The sequence below is a fragment of the Sander lucioperca genome, chromosome 11 (assembly GCF_008315115.2).
Source record: "Sander lucioperca isolate FBNREF2018 chromosome 11, SLUC_FBN_1.2, whole genome shotgun sequence".
In the NCBI taxonomy this organism is placed as follows: Eukaryota; Metazoa; Chordata; class Actinopteri; order Perciformes; family Percidae; genus Sander; species Sander lucioperca.
The window spans coordinates 33,804,266-33,810,208 of NC_050183.1; the positions used below are offsets into that span (position 1 = coordinate 33,804,266).

A 5,943-nucleotide genomic window follows, 5' to 3' on the forward strand; every position below is an offset into this window, starting at 1 on the left:
AAAGTTCCGAGTGAAAACAAGGGCTGCGCTTTATTTAACGGTACACTAATAAGACTTAGTAAGCCATACTTTGTATCAAATTAGACCAAAACTAGATAATAAATGTCTTTATTAGACAGTAAACAAACACAGTTATATCCTACATGATGCTGTAATTGGAAACTGCATGTAATGTCGAATTAGACCTAAATTATACTATAGTTAGTTAGACACTAATTATTAACTATGAAGAATTCACAACTCTATGGAGACTTTTATTTTGATTATTTGATTGTTTGTTCCCACCATAACAGTCTATGGTTCCCACTCATCCTGTTGTCTGTGCAGAAATCGTTGATGGCAATACTACTGCTATAACGTTGAAGTAGCACAATACCTAAATTCTCTGTATTTCCTGACGTTGCAATGTTTAGCCGATGTTAAGTGTATTCATTTCTGCCGCAGTTTACTTCAGTTTTTCTTTCAGTAATTAGCCTGTTCGAAAATTAGCCTTACTGGGTAACATTACTAAGCTAACCTTAACGTGAAAGTTAAGTGGCTAGCCTAGCTAGCTTGCTGTTTAATTTATTTTTTGATGTGAAGGAATGCAAATCTCATTTAAAGTCGTTAAATGCTTTTATTAATGCTGTAATGCTGTAACATGTCATAGATATTCATGTAAAGTTAGGCCTATTTGTATTCCTTGTGTTTTATTACAGAAACTGTAACGTTAATAATATTCACATCTATGGTGTAACGTTACTGTTTGTAACAGTACTGTTTGTAACAGTAACGGTGTTACTGTTTGTAACATTAATAATATGGTATACTAATTCAAACACAATCAATCAATATATTTGTTAAAATACCACTTGTGTTTATTTTACCTGTGTACTAATATATGGAAATCTGTGCACCAATTAGCCATTTTCATTGTAATGTGTCACTAATTACCTTTTTTAGGAAAGAAGCAAGATCTGACAGAGGAATAAGGATGGATCCCACTTTAGATTACGGTACAGTTTTGTTGTAATTTGTTACAAATTACCTTCTAAGAAAGTCAAATAATATCAAACAGTGTAAAATAACTATGGATCTCACTTAAGATAACGGTACTGTTCTGGTCTAATATGTCGCTTATTTCCCATTAATAAGGATGTAACTAGCAAACTAGGAAATAAAGATACAATGTCCTGGCAGTTTTCATGTTATTGTGGTCGGATAGTGACATGCATTAAATGTTCTGATGTCTTAAGTGGTATGGGAGTAGAGCATCGATGAGGAATGCATTTTGTATATATGTTAGCTTATTAATAGGGCTTTTCACCACCTACATGTCACAGCCCGGTCTGTGACCTCTGGATTCCCCTGTGTTTTCTGTTTGTTTCCCTGTCTGTCTTTCCCTGTGTCTCCTCCCCTGTGTGTGGTGTGGTGTGTGTGTGCTCATCAGCAGGGGCGTGGCTCTACAGGCATTACCAGGCACACCTGACTTCCATTTACAATCAAGCTCAGTACAAGAATCCTGGCTCTCCACTCATTGCCAGATTGTTTTCCGCTCTCCATGTGGTAACTCTTCAGGCCTAAAAACTCCAGTGAAGAATTTTACTTTGACCTGTTGTTGTACACTGCTAGAAATAACCTCCCTGTGTCTCCTCCGTCTCCAGCACCTGCCAGAACTGAGCCTGCCTTCCTGCTGATCCTCTGCCACTGCCTGCCACAAACTCCTCACCACCAGACCCCACCTGCTTTCACCGGGATTGTCTCCTCACCACCTTGATTAACTCTCTCTTACTTGCAAGTACTGAGATGAAATAAAACTTATAACTACAATGCATTGTGCCTGTGTCTGAATCTGCTACTGGGGTCCAAATCGTCCAAATCGGGAGCTAATCGTAACACTACAAACACCACAGGACTCTGGATAGCATCCAGGCTATAAAGGACTGTGTGAAGAAGTGACCAGAGGTGACTCTACGTGGTTTGACATTACTAATGGTAGTTTTCTTCTAATAAGCAACAAATAAAAGGCCATGCACAATATTTGGTTTCTAATTAGAGTGTAATTTGGTATAACAATAACTAAATTTAGTATATTTTGGGTTTCATATGGCAATATATACAGTTTCTAATTACAGCATAATTTAGTTGTATAGTGTCTAATGTTGCTGTAATCATGGTAACTGTGTTTGTTTTCTGTCTAATAAAGATAATGTTATTTCTAGTTTTGTAGTTCATTAATAAGATACAAAGTAAAGCTTATTACGTCCTAATAATGAACTAATTACAGCATAAATTAGGTGTATGGTGTCTAATTAGGGTATAACTGTTCATTTACTGTCTAGTTAAGGCCACAATATTTCTAGTTTGGTCTAATTTGATACAACGTATACTTATTACATCATATTAATGTACTGTAATATAAAGTGTGACCGAAAGTAGTTAGACCAGCTTGCTAGCTTCCATTTTCTGCATGGAATATAAACCATGCAGTGGGTCCTTCCAATTGTTGAATGTTTTAAAGGGACAGTCAGCCTATATCGTCAACGATAACCAGCGCTACATGGGCTTGTTTGAAAAAGTCGTAATAACTTCTGGCTGTACAGGGCTATGATGTTTCCCACCAGTGGCACACTACGCTAGACTGCACATCCCGTAACAACTCCAGTTCTCAAATGTCAGTAAATCACTGCCGTGAGAAATGTCCACCCAGATGATCACATTTCAGTTTCCACCAATACTGTAAGTCCAAAACTGTTTTCTTATTTCACAAAAAGTGGGGAGAATGTTGTTTCTTTAAAACAAATCCAAATCTCTGTGTTTGACTGACCATGTTAGGCCTGTGTTTCAAGGCATTTCTGCAGCATTCTTAAACTGGCTTACAATGTGCTCGGGGAGTGCTGGTCTGTTTTCTCTTACTCCAAAGCAGGAGATGGGGATCACAGGGTGAAAAGTCAGAGGGAGGACAACTTGACAGATAGAGTCGAGGTGGTGGAAGGGTCAGCGCTGGGAGGGCCATTTCCTTGCTGATTTTTATCCGTCTATTAACACAATACACCACCTGGCAGCTATAAACACACATAAATAAGAACATAGCACAAGCACACATGTTTAGGAAAACACTTGCGAAAAAAGAAGAATAGTTGAATACAGGAAAAGTCACAAACTTATTCACAAAATATGTTCCAGTATGTTCCTCTCCTATAACTAAGTCCCACATTAATCAAAATAACTTTGATGACAAACTTTGAAGGAACTCTTTGTACCAAGCAACCGTCTCTTTGATTGCATTTTCCTTTTATTCTTCAGTTTAATCAGAGGAGCCTTTTCTATAGAGAATGCAATTACTCCATACACCTGAACACACAATGCTTTGGACCTCATTCAGCGCAGGTCATTGTTGGTTTAAGCATCAACGTCTCTAATAGGAAATATTGATTCAAACTTCCTCGCCTTCTTTCTGGTAAGGCACCAGCATGTATTCTGTTCTGAGGTTGAACAGATTAAAATCAAAAGTGAGCTAGTGTTTATTTCATTTGGGCGTATTTCCCCGTAGACCTCTTTGTAGTTTATTGCTTGGATTATCATCCTGTAAAAACCAACACATTAGTATGAGATTATCCCTTCAATTCATTAGTTTTGGGAGAGAGATGATGAATCAGGGACAAATGCGCTAACCTTTTTATGTGGTTTGAATACCATTTGTAATAAGAATGGAATCACTGAGAGCTGCTTAGTGTAACACAGTCAATACTGTATTTTTGTCAAAGGAAACCATGTTGTAGTAATAATGGCAAGAAATACTTAAAGGAATGAATGCCCTTTGCAAGAGTGGTGGCATATTTTGTTAAAGGTCAACACAGTAATGTCAGAGAATAAACAGGAGTGCTCTATCCAGCTCTGGAAACAAGCAGCGCTGCGTTCTCTGGACAGCACCAATTTCAGATTCAGCAGTCCAGCCAGAGCCAAGTGGAGTATATTCATCATGTCCAGGTCTAAAGCGAACAGCGTCTACAAACGACTTCTGCACAGATCACTTCATAAATCTGCTAAAGCGCACTTAATGAAGGTCTACGATCTCAGCCACAGAGATTTACATACAAGTTATGACACTGCAGAAGGCTTAGAGTCAATGCCGTTATCTACTTTCACTTGGTTTTAGCTGGTGCAGAGGGCCCTTTTTATCCAAGTCTGTACATGCCAAGTACATCAATTTCATATTACAGGCAAGAGACACTCGCTGCAAGGCCACGCTCGATGGTGTTTTAAGCCCCCAACGTCGACTTCAAGGCAGCACTGCAACCATCGACTTCAAGGCACCTAACCCTAACCATAACCATAACCATAACTATTGCCTAATCCTAGTGCCGTCCAGGCAGCGCTGCCTGGATGGTGACGTTGGTGGCTTAAAACACCAAACACCCAAGGCCACACCATGAAAATATTTCAATAGATCAGGGTTCCTCCTGGGTCTTTAAAGTCTTAAAAAAAGTCTTAAATTCTAAATTCTAAAAATAAGGCCATAAGATTCCTAAATTTTGTTCACAAAGTATTAAATTTGGCTTACAAAGGTCGTAAATTATTTCTTCTCCTTTCGTAGGATGAAATAAATACCGTAACGTCATGAATAAAGGCTTTGTGTGTGTGTGTGTGTGTGTGTGTGTGTGTGTGTGTGTGTGTGACTTTAAAATTTACTCCGTGTGACTTGTTGTGACCTGATGTTATACGACAGTACAGTTACTATTTATGTCCAGAGGTGGAAATCAACAAAATACATTTACTCACGTTACTGTATTGAGTAGTTTTGTTGTGTTTTTGTATTTTTCAAGTAGTTTTTAAAATCGGTAGTTTAAAATGTACTTCATTACGTTTTGAGTTAAGTATTGTATTTCGCTACATTACAAATCCAATACGTTACTGAGTAAAAAAAAAAAAAAACTTTGACTAACGAAAAACGAAAAGAAATCGCGCCCAGAACCACTGCAGTGAAAGAAAGCTCTATTATCAATAAAGTAAAAAGAAAACAAAAAGTTTGCCGACAATGCCGAGGGCAGAGGCTTCGCAGCTGAGCAGACAGAGAGCAGAGAGGGCAAGTTGGCAGTCCGCTAACTTGTTGCTCTCTCTAATATAACCAATATACACTGTTCTGTTTAGGCTACAAAACGTGCATGCAGGCTGACATTCAACCGTGCGGTTTTGTCGGGATTAAGCTATAAGCAGAAGGAAACTCTGCTAGCTGCTAGGCTAATGTGCAATAGTAAACACTGCAGTGTTAACGTTAATGTGTCCACGTCCACCTCAGCTCAATGGACTGTCCATCCTCATGTGCAAAGCTGAAGTGATGAGCGACTTAAGTTTTTTTTCCCCTCCATAAATTCTTGAATGTAGGATAGAAGTCAGTTGATGAGGATAACTACACAATGATTATTGCTTTCATTATATTTCATATCACACGATATCTGTTCTCCTGTAACTTCAACGAGCAAAAAGTACAAAAATAAATAAAAAATATGCGGTAATGATGTCATCACCACGGTGATGCAGTTATCATTCACATTTGAACAGTGTTGGGGAGTAACGGAATACATGTTCAGAGTATTCAGAATACAAATTATGAGTAACTGTATTCCGTTACAGTTACAATGTAAATAGTTGGTATTTAGAATACAGTTACATTGTTGAAATCAATGGATTACATGACGATACTTTTAGTTTATTCACTCTCTGAATAAATTAAGGCAACTCCATGCATTTCCTAGAAGCCCTAATGTGAAAACGAAAAAATGAGCTATTTGCGTGATCACTGATAGATGTAGAGATGGAGCCGGAACCGGCACAACAGAGCCAGGGCAGGAATGCGTTTCTATCTTGGAAATTCAAACAGCATTTCACATTAAAGAAAGAACAGGGAGAACAAAATATAACTGTGCAGTGCAACCTCTGCTTGCCAGCAACCAACCTCCTTTC

The 5,943-nt window shown here is 38.3% G+C and overlaps 1 long non-coding RNA gene across 1 annotated transcript; it reads left to right on the forward strand.

Moving 5' to 3' along the window:
• The first annotated feature begins 1,408 nt into the window (after positions 1 to 1,408).
• LOC118496335 lies at positions 1,409 to 1,809 on the forward strand. The gene is made up of 2 exons (XR_004898896.1): positions 1,409 to 1,545; positions 1,644 to 1,809. It is a non-coding gene; the product is annotated as an uncharacterized LOC118496335 (long non-coding RNA).
• The last annotated feature ends 4,134 nt before the right edge of the window (positions 1,810 to 5,943 follow it).